Here is a 17,066-nt window from a genome sequence, read left to right on the forward strand (position 1 = left end):
CAAGGCTAGCGCTCTACCACTTGAGCCACAGCGCCACTTCCGGCTTTTTCTGCTTATGTGGTGCGGAGGAATCGAACCCAGGACTTCATGCATGCAAGGCAAGCACTCTACCACTAAGCGTTGTTTCGTGGGCACCATCCCAACCAAGGCCTTGAGCATTGTGGGAGGGTACCAGGCCGCTACAAGGCTGGTTCTGCGCCAGGAAGGAGCGCTCCCCGGCCTTGCGGAGTGTCCTGACAGCTGCTTCACTCGCCGTTATCCCGGGCTGCTCCGCCCGCGATGCAGATTCATCGCCGAAGGCGCGGTCCTGTCTCGCCACGGCAAAGACTACAACTCCCAGCGCGCCCCGCGGCGCTCCCCTCACCACCCCCCCGGGTCCCCGCTCCAACCGCACATGCGCAAAGGCTCCGCCGCGCATTGACTGGGTGAGAGCCACGGATCCGCGAGCCCGACCCGGGATTGGCGCTGAGGTGGCCGCGGCGCAGGTGAGTGTCGGGGACCCGGCGCCCACACCGTCCCCTCCAGTGGGGGCTGCGGGCGCGGAGCTCTCCCCGCGACTGGAGGGCGGGAGGCGCCAGCGGGGTGAAGGCTGTGCCCCAGGCCGAGGGCGCCCGTGGGTGGCTTGGGGCCCGGCGCGGGCCGTTGGCACCTGCACCGGGGCAGCCAGGTTCCGGGCGGGCGCCTGCGGCCGCCGCCCCGGGCGCAGGTGCGGGGCCCGGAGCCAGGGCCGCCCCGCCCGCGGCCGGAGCGTGCGGCGTGGGGAGGCGCGCGGGGGGCGGTCGCCCGGCGCGGGACGGCGCGGACGCCCCGGCTCTGCCCCGGGGACGCGCGTGGGAGCTGCGGTCGCGGCGGGGAGGCGGCGGCGCGGCTCCGGGAAGCGGAGCGGACTTGAGGCAGACGCCCGCTGGTCCTCGGCGCTGGCGGTCTGGTGGTGTCCTCTTAGCCGAGGGCAGACGCGGGTTCTCACCGCCGATTGACTGAGATCTCCGCGATCTTTCCGTCTCCGGCTGTCGGTGGAATTTGCCGTGAGTTACCGGTTCCTTATATTTGAGGTGGAATATTTAGAGGTGGCCTGGAGTGTTTTCTAAGTCGTATTTTATTCACAAATTCAAGTTCATAGCCAAACTAATTCACAAAGTGATACTATTATTGTTGTTGTTGTTGTCGTCGTTGTTGTTATTTTGGTGGAGGAACAAACCAGGCTGGGCCTGGAACTCAGAATCCTGTCTCAGCCTCAGAAGGCAGGCGTGCTTAAACTGAACTTTCCCTCTTATTTACTGGTGGCTTTTGTGACTGTGTTGGCGATTCAGTTTGTAGTTGGCTGTGTTCCCTGCCTTTTCTTCATCTTCTGATGATCCTTAAAATTTAGAATTCCATCTCACGTGTTCTGCATATTGCTGTTCTTCATGATTAATTTATCATTGATTCTAATAAGTCGATGTCATTCCTGCCTTTTGATAATCCTTAGTGAATTTGGCGGCAGGGGATGGAACCCAGTGTCTCCATTACTGAGCTGCGATCCCTCAGCCCCAGAGTGTAGCTCTTTCACCATGAATAATCTTTAGGCTCAGCTTAAACCCTCTTCCCAACCTCCCTTTTTTACTTTTTTTTTTTTGCTAGTACTGGGGCTTAAACTCAGTACCTGGCACTGGCTCAGCTTTACCACTTGAGCCACACCTCTAACCCAGCTTTTGGTTAGTTATTTTGGGGATAGAGACTTGTAGACTTTTCTTCCTGGGCTGGCTTTGACTGTGATCCTCTAGATCCCAGCCTCCTGAGTAGCTAGGATTACAGGTGTGAGTGACTTGAGCTTGGCTCTTGTCACTTCGATGGGAAAGTGAACTGGAGCAGTACCTGGCAGAAATGAGCCTGGTAGTAAAGTGAAATGATCATCCCCTTTATTAAGTGGCCATTTTTCAGTGCCTGAATGGATGTGAGAACACCTTGCTGGCTTCGAGTCTTAAGCGGTATTCTGCGTCATGTGTGTTTTTCTCTTAGTTCTCAATGAGGATCTTGGCAGGTTCCCAAACTGTTGTACCTTTGGTGATTCAACATCAGTTTCATTGGCTTATTCTCCAGACTGTCTCTGCTTCTCAGCTGGAAGCAGCAGTAATTTTCCACAACAGCCATTCAAGAGCTCATTCAGACTGCCCCAGGAAATGGGACTGTCACAAAGGGTGGGACCCACCGAAGAAATGGAGATCCTGTTTTGTCATCACACAGGCATTTGATAGGAGATCTGGACTGGGCACACTCTAGGTGGAAGAGGTGTCTACTTGAAGTAATCATTGACAGAGTTACTGAATGCCTGTTTAGCTAGCTCTATAACGGTTGCTGGCATTTATAGGTGTTCTCTGTTTACGTATGTGTAAAAGAGGCTAATGATTTTCTCACAAATACTGCGACAGAGCCAGAATTCAAATTAAGTCTATCTGACTGTAAAACTCATACTCTTTTCTTTTCTTTCTTTCTACCAAGTCTTGCTATAACCTTACTGGCCTCGAATTTGATATTTTCCTGGCTCTCTCTCTTCCCAAGTACTGGGATTATAGGCATACCTTTTCACTGTGTTGCATAACCTTATCAATAAAATAACAAAAATGTTCAAATCTTTAAGCCTTTCTCATTGTGTGTGTATACATATGTGCATATGTGTATTTGTGTGCTGATTGTGGGGCTTGAACTCAGGGCCTGGATGCCATCCCTTGGCTTTCTTGCTCAAGGCCTGATGCTCTACCAATCGAGCCACAGAGCCAGGCACTGGTGGCTCATGCCTGTTATCCTAGCAACTCAAGAGGCTGAGATCTAAGGATCATGGTTCAAAGCCAGCCTGGGTAGGAAAGCCCATGAGACTTTTATTTCCAATTAACTACCAGAAAACCAGAAATGGTGCTGTGGCTCAAGTGGTAGAGCTCTGGCTTTGAGCAAAAAAAACTTAGGGACAGGGGGCTGGGAAGGTGGCTCAGTGGTAGAGTGCTTGTCTTGCACGCATGAGGCCCTGGGTTTGATTCCTCAGCACCACATAAGCAGAAAAAGCCGGAAGTGGCTGTGTGGCTCAAGTGGTAGAGTGCTAGCCTTGAGCTGAAGAGCTGAAGGACAGTGCCCAGGCCCAGAGTTCAGGCCTCACAGTGAACAACAACAAAGACAATAAAACCACTTGAGCCACAGCTGTCTTTCTGGCTTTTTGATGGTTAATTGGAGATAAGAGTCTCACAGACTTTTACCCAGGCTGACTTCAAACCATGATTCTCAGATCTCAGCCTCCTAAGTAGCTAGGATTACAGGTAGAAGCCACTGGCCTCCCACTATAGACTTTTTTTTTTGTCGGTCGTGAGGCTTGAACTCTGGGCTTGGGTACTGTCCCTCAGCTCTTCAGCTCAAGGTGAGCACTCTACCGCTTGAGCCACAGTGCCACTTCCGGTTTCCAAGTGGTTTATTGGAGATAAGAGTCTCATGGACTTTCCTGCACAGGCTGGCTTTGAACCTCGATCCTCAGATCTCAGCCTCCTTAAGTAGCTAGGATTACAGGTGTGAGCCACTGGCACCCGGCTAGACTTATTTTTTAAAAAGCGAACTATCTTCTTCTCCATTAACTTTTTCCTGCATTTCCATCTGACCTCCATTTTCACTTTGGAACTGCCCTTATAAACTCTGTTCAAGGGCTGGGAAGGTGGCTCAGTGGGAGAGTGCTTACTTCACATATATGAGGCCCTAGGTTCAGCAGAAACAGCTGGAAGTGGTGCTGTGGCTCAAGTGGTAGAGCGCTAGCCTTGAGCTGAAGAATTGAGGGACAGCTCCCAGGCCCAGAGTTCAGGCCCTACGACTAACAAAACAAAAAACAAAAAAACCTCCATTCAACCGTTTATTGAATCCCTGCTGCATAGTCTGTCTGGCTGGGATAGGACAGGTTTTCCCCTGAGGGAGTTTAGGGACTAAAGAGAATGAAAGAAGTTAAGAATCAATATGACATGTTAAGTACAGAATAGAAGCTATAGTCTTTTTGTCTGGGGAGTTGGGCGCAGAACACTTCATTGGGCAAATGGACTGCCAACAGAGAGAAACCTTAAATTGCTCTAGAAGTATCATAGCATTAGGTCTCCATGATTACGCGTATACTCTCTGGGAGAAGCTGTCTTTCTCTAGTGAAAGATACATGTAGGCTTTGGAAAGTAGGCTGCACTTTGTGATAGCGGCTTCAGTGGGAGTTTCTGAAAGCGAGCCTTTGTCCTGGTCACACCCTACCCACCTCTGTCGCCGAGAGCCGTGGTAAGTGATGGACAGTCCGTGGAGGCCGCGTGCCCACCTGCCTCCCTTCCTCCTCACTCTCTGTCTCACACACACACACACAAGCACACACAGTAGGTCTTAGCAGTAGTGGAATGTGACTGGAATAATGAGCTGTTTCCAGCATTGCTTAGGAACTGAGCTGGACAGCACCATTAGTTGAGAATTGTACATCTAATCAGCTCTCCATTTTGAAAATTTGCTTCATTACTTTGTGATCACCATTCATAAATTAGGAGACATTCATCTCTTCAGTAGCCACAGTTAGCCATTAAATCTGTTTTCACTCCTAACATTATTCCTATCTTCCAGTTACATACATATTCTTGCTTCTCTAAGTGTTTTCAAAGCATTGGTGATATATATGTTGTGCCTTTTTCCTAGTGATGTAAATTACTTTCAAAGGTTAACTTTTTTGTTAGGTAATTTTTTTTTTTTTTTTTTGTCGGTCGTGGGGCTTGAACTCTGGGCCTGGGCGCTGTCCTTCAGCTCTTCAGCTCAAGACGAGCGCTCTACCACTTGAGCTACAGCGCCACTTCCGGTTTTCTGGTGGTTTATTGGCGATAGGAGTCTCACGGTCTTTCCTGCCCGGGCTGGCTTTGAACCGTGATCCTCAGATCTCAGCCTCCTGAGTAGCTAGGATTACAGGCGTGAGCCACCAGCGCCTGGCTAAGGTTAACTTTTTTGGAATCATTGTATAGCTTTCTCAATAAGAGTAGTACTAAAATTGAAATTGTAAGCACTGTTTGTTAGTACAAATCTTATTTTTAACTTAAGGCAAGATATGGCCCATGCTTGTAGTCTGAGCTCTGAGACAGGCTAAGAAATCAGGGTTGTTTGAGCTCAGGAGTTCAAGGCCAGCTTGGGCTATATCGGCTCTATAAAGTCTTAGGAAAGGCCCTAAACTCCCATTTTTCCTTAATAAGATTATGTGACTATGCCAGCCTGTCTGGATTCTAGTTAGCCTTCTAGCAATCTAGACATGATGCAGCAGGTCATTTCCTTCTGGGGTATAAGAGCTTGAATCCATGCCTCATGCTTGCTAAGCAAAAACTCTACCACTTTAATTGTGTCCTGCTCATTTCCCTCTTCTTGTGTTTGATTTTCATTTGTACATACCCTTAATTTATATGACTTGAGGATAGGTTAGAGTCCAAACTAGTTTGTTTGTTTGTTTGTTTTTGGTGCCACTCCTGGCGCCTAAACTCTGGATCTGGGCACTGTCCCTGAGCTTCTTTCGCTCAAGGCTAGACTCTACCACTTGAGCTGCAGCTTAAATTGCAGCTTTTTGCTGGTTAATTGGAAATAGAGTCTCAGGGACTTTCCTGCCTAGGGTGGTTTTGAATTGTGATCCTCAGACCTCAAGGACCTGAGTAGCTAGCCAGTGCCCAGCTTACTTCCCCCCACCCTTTTTTTTTTTTTTTTGGTCTGGTCGTGGGGCCTGAACTCTGGGCCTGGGTGCTGTCCCTCAGCTCTTCAGCTCAAGGCTAGTGTTCTACCACTTGGGCCACAGCACCACTTCCGGCTTTTTTCTTTTTGCTTATGTAGTGCTGAGGAATCGAACCCAGAGCCTCATGCATGCAAGGCAAGCGCTCTACCACTGAGCCACCTTCTCAGCCCATCCCCTCCTTTTTTTTAATGTTGAAAACAGTATAGGAGCTAAGAACACTAACAATGAACTTCAACTTCTGGCTCTACAGGGGCAGAGTTTACACAAGTTTCTCATTGGATCCCCAACATTACAAACATGAAGTCCTAGCTCTCCAGCTTTAAACTACACCAGTTAATATAGCTTAGCGATACCTTATTTTTCTCATTTGTACAAGCAAGATAGCACCATTACTGCTTATAAGAATAGCTGATATTTGGAAATGTTTATTTTAGATACCTGTCCCTGTTCTGTTCTAAGAATTCTACTTGTACTTGCTTAAAATTGTTCTAACAATATGTATTTTTATTATAAAAACCTGTGTCCATTTACAAGTGAGAATCAGTCACGAAAATGCTTAGTAACTTGCTCAAGGTCACACAGGTGAGCAGTAAAGTCAGGATTTGAACCAGAGTTTGTGTTTGTAATTTCCTATTTGATAAAGCTGTTTGGAATATTTTTTAACTTGTGTAAAATGGCTATAATATGCATTCAATGAGTATTCATTACAACAGTAACTTTGAGTAATTTATAAAACATTTTGTGTATGTTTTCTTTTTTTTTTTTTTGTCCCTGACGTTTTTTGCTCATTGGTTAGCACTCTATAACAGAGCCATGCTTCCAACCCCTTAAAGGGCTGGTTATTTCTTTTCTTTTCCTTTTTTATTTGGCGGGGGGGGGGGGGGGGGGGGGGCATAGTTTCTTTTTTTGTCTTGTGAACAACCATCTTACAGCTAGGAACAGGCACAGATTTGGTCATTTCCAATCCAGCAAGTGGAAGGCAATGCCCTGGATTATTGCAACCTTGAATTATTTGGCCTCACATTTTAAGAGACTTTAGTGTGTATAAATTATTTCAGCGTGCTCAGCATCCAGACCAGATTCTTCTGAGCAGCACAGCTCAATTTCACTTTGGAAGAGTGCATTCCTGCCCACTATGTTGCTGGGCTCATGACATGACTCATATTAGACCAACACATTTGAACCTGAGGCTGAAGGGCCCCTTCTACATTGTAATCAACAGTTGACTTCTAATATATAGACAGTGGAGCTGCTGTGTTTATTTCAAGGAACCGTAGTTATGGTTTAGAGTGAAATGTTCCCCAGAAAGGCTCTGCAATTTGAAGGCCTATTCCCAGTACATGCGGTGTTCAGGGAAGAGGTTGGGGAAGTGCTTAGATTGTGAGGGCTTGCTGTCACGGGTGGATGAATCTATTAGGGATTCAGAGTCTGTACAGACTGTTGGGAGGTGGGGAAACTATGGAAGGTAGGTTGGGGTGGGTAGGAGGAAGTGGCTCACTTGGATGTGTCTTTGAAGGGTAGAGCTTGGGCATGGCCCCTTCCTGTTGTTAGTCCTCGCTGCTTCTTGGCTGTCCTGAAGTGAACACTGCCTTTGCCACACATTTTTGCCACGATGTCTCACCTCAGGTCTATATGGTAGATACAGCCAACCTTGAATTCCTCTGAAATCATTCAAAGTCCTGGGGCACAGCAACACTCAGGACAAGAGTCTCTTCTTTGGGGGCTGGGAAGGTGGCTCAGTGGTAGAGCACTTGCCTTGCATGCCTGAGGCCCTGGGTTGATTCCTCAGCACCACATAAGCAAAAAGAAAAAAGCCGGAAGTGGCGCTGTGGATAGAGCCTTAAGCTGAAGAGCTGAGGGACAGCGGCCAGGTCCCAGAGTTCAGGCCCCACGACCAGACCCCCCCCCCCCCCAAGAAAAAAAGAATCTCTTCTTTGAACTGATTCTAGAGGAAGAAAATAATTAAAAACAAAACCTTGGCCAGGCACCAGTGGCTCATGCCTAGCTACTCAGGAGGCCGAGATCTGAGGATTGAAGCTCAAAGCCAGCTCAGACAGCCAAGTCCAGGAGCTTGTTATCTCCAATTAATCACCTGGGCTCTGTGGCTCAAATGATAGAGCACTTGCCTTGAGCTGAAGAGCTCAGGGACAGTGCCCAGGCCCAGAATTCAAGCCCCACAACTGACAAAAAAAAAAAAAAAGCCAGGTGCTGGTGGCTCAAGCCTGTAATCCTAGCTACTCAGGATGCTGAGATCTGAGGATCACAGTTCAAAGCCAATCTGGGCAGAAAAGTCTGTGAGACTCATATCTCCAATAAACCACTAGAAAACCAGAAGTGGCACTGTGGCTCAAGTGGTAGAGTGCGCACCTTGGGCTGAATTGCTCAGGGACAGCGCCCAGGCCCAGCATTCAAGCCCCATGACCAACCAAAAAAACAAAGCAAAACAAAACAAAACCCTAACCAGGTACAGTAAAGTCAGCCAGTTATTTTAACTCTTCTTTAACTGGCATTTCCTCAGGTCATGTAATAGGAAGTTAAGTGAATCTCAGCAGCAAATCACAAACATTGACTTTGAGTAATTTAAATTATGTACTATAGGAATGTATTAGAAGGATATGTGGGTGGGTGCAAAACTGAGGAAAAGCTGAAGAATTGGCTTGTGTTAGTCAGACCTTTGTTGCTGTGACAAAATATGTACTTAAGAAGCAACTGAAAGGAGAAAAACATTTACTTACACACTGATTCTTTCTTTTCCCTCTCTCTTTGGATTCCAGTGTTTGAGGATTAGAAGCTGAGACGATCGTCTTTAAGGAACCCAATGTCCTGATCCCACACAGCTAATTAGTTGATGACAGCTGGATGGTGGGGTGGACACAGCTAATTGATGACAGAGCTCGATAGTGGCTGGGTCTTCTCTCTGTGGTGCCCTTCAGTCTTGCTTGGCTGAGGTCCTTGCAGTGCCTGGAATATTAGCATAGCACTCAATGAGGTGGTTTGTTTTTTGTTTTTTCATTTTTTGCAGTAGTGGGATTTGAACTCAGGGCCTCACACTTGCTAGGCAGGCGCTTTATTGTTCCACTTCCAGTTTTTTGCTCTGGTTATTTTTGAGATGGGTCTTCATTCCTAACTGGCATATGCCTGAACCATAATTTTCCTTTAGGTTTTACTTCCCTCAGTGAGCTATTTAAATATCTGACTTTTATGAAGTCTTTTCATATCAACTTGTAGTTATCTCTACCTTTATTTGAACTCTGATAAAAATTTATGGTCCATCCATTTATGATTAACTAGCCTTGAGTTCATTTTTATATATCTTATTTTTAAAAATAATTTTTTTAATTTAATTTTATTTGTGCACATACTGTACAGAGGGGTTACAATTACATGGGCAGGATAATGCATACATTTCTTACCAAGCATTGCAGCCTCCTCCTTTGGTTTACCTTTCACATCCCTTCCCAGCCTCCCCCCTCCCCCCCAATCCCAATCCTTCTCCTTCCCCCTCCTTTAAAAATAATTTTATTGTTACTTTTGTTTTTTAGTCAGTTGTGGGGCTTAAACTCTGGGCCTGGGCGCTGTCCCTGAGCTCTTCAGCTCAAAGTAAGCCTCTACCACTTGAGGCACAGCGCCACCTCAAGTTTTCTGGTAGTTTACTGAAGAGAAGAGTCTCATGGACTTTTCTGCCTGGGCTGGCTTTAAACTGTAACCCTCAGATCTCAGTCTCCTGAGTAGCTAGGATTATAGACGTGAGCTACTAGCACCCAGCTGTGGTTGTAAATGCTTTTATTTCACTTGCCCTTCAGGTGCCTGTCACTCATTTCTGACAGGAAATCTGAAGTTATGAGGCATTGTATTGCCCAGGGGGCACACAGCTAAGTAGCAGAATAAGTTGTCAAATTCCAGGGGGCCTGGCTCCCACTATACCGTGATAAAATAAGATATACATAGATATGCCTGGAAGACATATTCATGTAGGTATCTCAAGATGCAGGTGACTAAGTGCCTCATAACACAGGTGGCTAACTTACTCACTGGGCAAGCATTGAATATCTGCCACGTAGAAGGGGTGAAGAAGATACAGCTCCCTGGAGCTTCCAGCTGGTGAGGGAAGACGTGGTACGCGGCTAGACCAATGGGATGGGCGCAGTCTGCGTTGGTAGCTACAAGTAACTGGCAGGAGGAAGCCCTAGGCAAAGCTTCACAAAAGTGGCAATTCAGTGAGCACTGAGCGATGGGTAGAGTTTAACTGGGAATGTGAGCTGGCTCTCAAAGCAAAACAATGAAAGAAAGGCCCAGAGAACGTGGAGATAGCATGGCCCCGGCGCCCAGGCAGTGAGGGGAAGTAGGAGCTGGTGAATGCAGATGGGGCATTTGTAACCAGAGCTGTGCTGCTGGCCACGGATCTGCCTGTTGAGTGGAAAGATAGTGTGGAGGCACAGAAACTCTCTGCGAGGTTTCTCCAGTGGCTCAGAAAATGACAGGCTGTGGAAATGGAGCACGAGAGGTGTTCCAGGGGCCCCTACAATTTGCCTAAACCTTAATATCTGGATGTCTTAGAAGAAACAGGAAAATACAAAAGAGCCATCTGGGCTGGAATAAAGGTGAAAAATACAGACACTGCAGTGTTTGTGGGCAGTCAGCCGGAGCCACCCAGGAGAATGTAGGGAATGGCCAGGTGGCGGCTGGAGTGCAGGGCTGGAGCCCCCATCAGGACCCATGAGGGGCAGGTCCTTTAAAATGAGAGAGCGCTTCCTTTGCCTGACTACTTCAGCAGTGCAGATAGGTTACTCCAGCCCTTAAGGAGCTTTGTTTACCTTAAAACTCCTGATGGGTATTTTCAGAGCCACAGGAGTATTGAGCTGTGGTTAACTAACCCGTATTTGTCTCACTTTTCCTCCCCAGGGGGCCAGATGGCTCCCCGAAGGGTGGGGATGGCACACCTGTGGCAAGGACCTTCCTGCTCACCCTCCGCACACTGCCTGGCTGGGGAGTAGAGGAATGACCCTGGAGGGATCCTAGGAGGTGAGGAAGGTGGATGCTGCACACGCTTGTTTGCCATGAAGGCCCAGAGGTCATGGCTGAGAAGCTGAGCCAGTCCACCTCGTAGGGCGCCACTTCTCTGGGCCGCAGGGCAGGAAGGAGAGACCTTCTGTTGGCTTGGTGAAGTCTAGGGGAGGCTTCTGTTTGCTTGGTTTGTGTTTCCACCATTGCACAACCGTACCTACGTCTTGCCTGGAGGAACACTATCTCTGGTCACAAAGGTAATATTGACTGAAGGCAGGGACAGGGCTCAGCTGTGGGCCTGTGGGAGTGGAGCTGGGCGGGAGGGCCAGTGGGTGGTGGGGTGGTTTTGCTCTTCTGCTCATGGCTGCTGTGATGGAAGCCTTTGAGAACTTTTTTTTTCCTTTCTTACAATGTCAGGATTTATTGAGTAGCAGTATGTCCTCAAGCCATCTCAGTTTCCCTAGCTTTAACTCTCCAAGTACAGTCAAGTCCACTGGATAGCCCTAAGCCATTGGCAACATAGGTTCTTTTGTTCTTGTCTTCATTTACAAATCTTTATAAATTCAGATCAAACCTTCGCTTCATACTGGAATAATATATAGGTTACTGAATGCTGAGAAAGGGTTAAAGAGGCTGCATAGTTCAGAGGGCTGAAGAGTGGATAGACACAAGGACACATCTCTGGAGGGGACTTGCAGCAAGGACCGCGCTGTGAAGACAGGCCATTCTGTCATCCTGAAGCCAGCTGCTTGTCCCGGGGAGGAGAAGCTGCCCCAAGCGGGAGTCCCAGGATGCAGGCGGAGGCCTTCGAGAACCTCAACGAGACGGCGAGTTCTCAGCACTCTCTGGCACTGAGGGACGTGGTCAGGAAGCATAGGGTAGACGACAAACCAGCACGAGAAGTCCGCCCCGCCTAGCTGCCCAGTGAGGGGCTGGGGGACAAGGTGTCAAGGCTTCTGTTAGCAGCCTGTTCTGAAAGGAAGCAGGAAAGTCCCAGAATCTGAGAGAAATGTAGACACACTGTTGTTAACAACAGTCAGGCAGGGTGTTCTCAGTCAGGTTAACAGAGTAAGACTTTTCTAAAACCAGAGAAGAAGAACAGTTAAAGATGGGGTGGGAATGTGGCTTAGTGGTAGAGCGCTAGCCTTGAGCAAAAGGAGCTCAGGGACAGTGTCCAGGCCCTGAGTTCAAGCCCGAGGACTGGGAAAGAAAGGAAGAAAGGAAAGGAAGGGAAGGGGGGGAGGGAGGGAGAGAGAGAGAGAGAGAAGGAAGGAAGGAAGGAAGGAGAGGAGAGGAAAGGGAAAGAAAGAGAAAGGAAAGAAAGGAAAAAAAGAGAAAAAGACAAACACTTAAAAAGAGCAAGGAAATGACTGGTTGCATTTTTTGTTGTGGTGGTCACTGGGCTTGAACTCAGGGCCTGTGTGCTGTCCCTGGGCTCTTTTGCTCCAGGGTAGCGCTCTACCGCTTAGAGCCACAGCTCCACTTCTGGTTTTCTTGTGGAGATAGAAGTCTTACGGACTTCCTTACCAAAGCTAGCTTTGAACCGCAATCCTCAGATTTCAGCCTTCTGAGTAGCTTCCAGCACCAAGCTTGCCTGTTTGCATTTTTTTTTTTTTTTTTGTGGTCAGTCGTGGGGCTTGAACTCTGGGCCTGGGCGCTGTCCCTCAGCTCTTCAGCTCAAGGCGAGCGCTCTACCACTTGAGCTACAGCGCCACTTCCGGTTTTCTGGTGGTTATTGGAGATAGGAGTCTCACAGTCTTTCCTGCCCGGACTGGCTTTGAACCGCGATCCTCAGATCTCAGCCTCCTGAGTAGCTAGGATTACAGGCTTGAGCCACCAGCGCCCGGCGCCTGTTTGCATTTTTAAAGGATTTCCTTTTTTTTTTTTTGGGTCTGGTCGTGGGGCCTGAACTCTGGGCCTTGGCACTGTCCCTCAGCTCTTCAGCTCAAGGCTAGTGCTCTACCACTTGAGCCACAGCGCCACTTCCGGCTTTTTTCTTACGTGATGCTGAGGAACTGAACCCAGGGCCTCAGGCATGCAAGGCAAGCGCTCTACCACTGAGCCACCTTCCCAGCCCCTTTTTAAAGGATTTTTGCAGCTGGCAGGTAGAGTGGATAGGGAAGGTAACAAGACTGGAGGCCCAGGCCCTGGTTAAAACACTTGGAATAATCATGGCAGTGAGAAGTGCTGTCAGCTCTAAGTAGTTAGCAGCAGGTTATAAGAGAAGAAGGTTTCAGGAGATGTTACGAAAGGCCTGACAGGATGACCAGGTGGTCCTGGCTGGAGGAAGGGCGTGGGCAGATAGCAATGCCATTTCCAGAGGGGGAAGACCAGGTTCATGAGAGCTAATGTGTTGATTGGAGGAATGGTAAGTTTGAAGAATGAGGCAGCTGGATGTGCTGGTCTGAGGTTCAGACAGAAATAAATGTGTTTGGTGGAAGGAAACCAAGAGTCCCCTGCCAGCACACGTGAACAAGGCAGGAAGCGAAGAAGCCGCTCTGGGACAGTGCAGGGAGGACGGCCGGGAGGACAGTGGGAAGGGGGCTCTGGAGCAGCTGGGGCAGAGGAGGAAGGCAGGGCGGCAGTGCTGCGCTGAGAGGAGTGCTTCAAGGAGGCGAGCGGGCAGCCCATGTCGCCCTGGGAGTGAACCTCAGTGGGTGATGGTGTTAGCCGCGCCAGCGTGATCCAGCCACTCACACAGCAGAGGCACCACACCAAAGGAGAAACAGAACCTGACAGGGGTCGTTTCAGAGAAACACAAGTCTTCTGTGTAGGGTGGGGGCAGGGAGCAAGAACGAACGCTTTGTACTGAAAAGGCCTTGTTCTGCATGAGGACTTTCTGGATGTTTGGCGTCCCCTCCGTTCACCAGGGAGTGCCTGTCGCATGTGAGGCGCTGTGAGGGAGAAAGAACAATGTAAGTCAGGAAGCATAAAACCAGCTGCCGAAATGCAGCCTCTAGTTTTTAAAGTAGTATTTTATGTACTTACACAAGGAAACTAGATAAGCCAATAAAACCTACAGTGCTCAGTTGAAATCACTTGCAGTTTCAATTATGTGGTCTGAAACTATACGCTGTATAATATAAGCTTGCAACATCCTACCAAGATTTTTCTCAAATCTTAAGTTACTTAATCCTTATAACCTTATAAAGAAAGAGTGACATCTTTACTTGTAAATGTTTTGTCTAATTTTACCTCAAATCTTATAAGAAGTTCTTATGAGAGTAGTAGAAGATGCAGGATGCCCCAGGAACTGACCTTACCAAAACATAAATCACAAATGGACTTATGGTAGCTCTCTCATGCCTGTGTGCCTCTTCCCCCCACCCCACCCCATTGCACTAGGCCAGAATGGCCTTGAATTTAGTATGTAGCCAAGGATGGCCTCAAATGCATGCTCCTCCTGCCTTAGCCTGGTGAGAACTGGCATTCTTAGTGTGTGCTACCACATCCAGCTCCACGTAGGCCTTAAAAAGCAAGAATATCGGAAGTGGCGCTGTAGCTCAAGTGGTAGAGCGCTCGCCTTGAGCTGAAGAGCTGAGGGACAGTGCCCAGGCCCAGAGTTCAAGCCCCACGACCGACAAAAAAAAAAAAAAAAGCAAGAATATCCTCTCCCAAACCCCAGGGTACAATAATAATGTCTTATAGATCACCTCATTCTGCAAATGCAGCTTCTTCCCTCGTCTTTGAATTTCTTGTTTCCATTTTCTGTTCATGTCACCTCTAAATTTCTATTACTAGTTTTTGTGTGTGTGGATCTTGGGGCTAGAACTTGGGGACAGGGTCTGTTCCTGAGGTTTTTTTGTGTAAGGTTAGCATTCACCACTTGAGCCACAGCTCTACTTTGTGCTTTTGGTAGAAAAAAGAGTCTCAGATTTTTCTACCTGGGCTTAGATCTCAGCCTCCGGAGTAGTGAGGATTATAGATGTGAGCCACTGGTGCCCAGCCCTATTGCTTTTTTTTGTCAGTTGTGGGGACTGAGCTCTGGGCCTAGGCACTGTCCCTCAGCTCTTCAGCTCAAGGTGAGCGCTCTACCATTTGAGCTACAGAGCCACTTCCAGCATTTTTTTTTGTTTATGTGGTGCTGAGGAATCAAACCCAAGGCCTCATGAGTACAAAGCAAGCACTCTACCACTTGAGCCACCCTCCAGCCCCCTATTGCTTTGAGAAGTATTTCTCGGTGCGTGGGAACAGCCACAGTGCCATGTGAAGTAGACACCTGGAGACAAATGAAAACTACACCAGCTTCACCATGTCAGTCCTTTACAAGAACTTGAGAAATGATGTCTGTGCCTTTAGCGGTTTAGGATATTTGTGCGTTTGGGGTTGCTCAGATGTCAGATTCATGCCGTGCTTCATTCTAAAGAGTTACTTATAAACGAGAGGAAAGGATCCACTTCACAGTTAGACCTGAGCAATTTGCACTTCCTATTATTCCGTTTTTGCTTTCCTAGGTTTTATATAAACATCAAACTGTGTGAAGGGCTTGCGGTGAGTGGTGACTGGTGAGCAGCAGGAGGAGGCATGGTGCGGAAAGCTGCATTGCGCTCTGCTCCAGGCCTCCTCTGCGGCCTCTTTTTTTGTGGTGGTGTTAAGGTTTGAATGCAGGGCCTTGTGCTCGTGCCAGTCCTAGGGCTTGAACTGAGGGCCTGCGCGCTGTCTCTGAGCTTTTTCGCTCAAGGCTAGCACTCTACCACTTGGAGCCACAGCTCCACCTCCCATTTTTTGGTGATTAATTGGAAATAAGAGCCCCACAGCCTTTCCTGGAGTCTTCAGATCCCAGCCTCCTGAGTAGCGGGAATTGCCGTGTAAAGCCCCGCTTCTGGCCCCATTTTTTTCTCAGTTAATTTGAGAAAAGATCTTTCTTCCTGCCTGGGCACATACTTGGATTGCACTCTACCTGGTGAAGGCCACTTCATCCAGCTTCCCTCCACTGAGACGGCCTACCCTGCCAGGTCTACCCTGCCAGGAACCGCCATCCTCCCAGTCTCCGTCTATCAAGTAACTAGGAATTATGGGGTGAGCCATGAGTGTCTGGCAGGAGGGTGTTTTCTTATGTAAATGCTCTTAAGCTGAAAGTTGCGTTTAATTGATATATCTAACACACATACTAAGTTAGAGTCACTCTTATTTTAAAGTACACAATGCTTTTCTTTCTTTTTTTGAAATAGGGTCTCCTGTAGCCCAGGGTGCCAGGTTTTGGAACGTGCTACAGAGCCTCAAATTTGCAATCCTTCTGCTTCAGCCTCCACACTGTGAATAAAGGTGTATGCCACCACACCCAGCAGTTTGGTTTGTTCTTTTTTGTTGCTAGTGATCTAACCTATTAACCCGTCAAACCTATTCACCAGGCAGAGTTCTTCCACTTGGCCACGCCTTGAGCGGTTCTTAGTGTATGTGTGTATCTATAGCTGTGTCCACTCCGGAGCACACACCATCTCGGAAGGAGCTGGGCTTCTCCCATTCCCCACCTTCCAGTTCCGGACACTGTGATCTACCTCTGTTTCTATAGCTTTACCTGTTCTGAACATTTCATATGAATTGGTATGTGCAGGGTGGATGAGAGAGGGGCACACTCATAATCCCAGCTACACCGGAGAATCATGGTCCAAAACCACACAAAAATGTGTGACTCTGTGTGCATGATTCAAGTGGGAGGCCGCCAAGTTTACTCCCCCCCAAAAAAGTCACACAGTAGGTGGCCTTTGTCTAGATAGCCTAGATTGCTTTTTGTCTAGCATCCTATTTTTTTTTATAATTGAGATTAGGTGATTACATAAATTTCACTTATCTCACAATATTGATACTTAAAGTCACAAACACATTTTAACCTTCACAAGGCAAATTGTCATTATCATGGCCTATACAGTTTGTGAATTCTATGAGCTTTGACAATACAACTATTTCTTCCACACCAGTAATATTTATATTTCTTTTCCTTTTGCTTAATATAAAGCTGTTCCCGCTTTTGCCCTCATTCCTTCCCTCCCATCACTGCTTTGAGTTGCTTAGTTCATTTTCATCAGTGTTCAGTGCAGCTGATAGGCCCCTTGTTGTATCTTTTCCTGTTTCCCTCTGATCCTGTGTCGTCTTCCTAGCTTCCCTCAGTCACGCGCATATGTATACCATATATGTGGTCAAGAACATGGAGTCATTTAGCAATGATATGACAAAATGAGTAGAAGCCGTTTGTTTCTCAGGTCCTGTTTGTTATGAGGAAGAGAGTCCACCACTCAGAGACAGCCTCATGCAAAAAGATGAATTTATTGGAGAAATGGATAGCTGACAGGCCAGATACGCAGCACAGACCCCGAACGGCCCACAAGCT

At 47.8% G+C, this 17,066-nt stretch overlaps 1 protein-coding gene across 3 annotated transcripts in view; it reads left to right on the plus strand.

Moving 5' to 3' along the window:
- The first annotated feature begins 411 nt into the window (after nt 1–411).
- Nucleotides 412–17,066, plus strand: part of Sgsm3 (small G protein signaling modulator 3) — a 28,904-nt gene continuing 12,249 nt past the window's right edge. Inside the window, exons 1-2 of one of the 3 annotated variants that reach the window (XM_042697909.1) lie at nt 480–485; nt 7,380–7,387. The gene's annotated coding sequence lies outside the window, so the exon portion shown is untranslated. Of the gene's footprint in view, nt 486–7,379; nt 7,388–17,066 lie in introns of all 3 variants that reach the window. The other 2 variants (XM_042697906.1, XM_042697907.1) reach the window with 2 other exon arrangements.

The sequence above is a fragment of the Dipodomys spectabilis genome, unplaced genomic scaffold (genome assembly GCF_019054845.1).
Source record: "Dipodomys spectabilis isolate Male_0828 unplaced genomic scaffold, ASM1905484v1 ptg000230l, whole genome shotgun sequence".
NCBI classification, from domain to species: Eukaryota; Metazoa; Chordata; class Mammalia; order Rodentia; family Heteromyidae; genus Dipodomys; species Dipodomys spectabilis.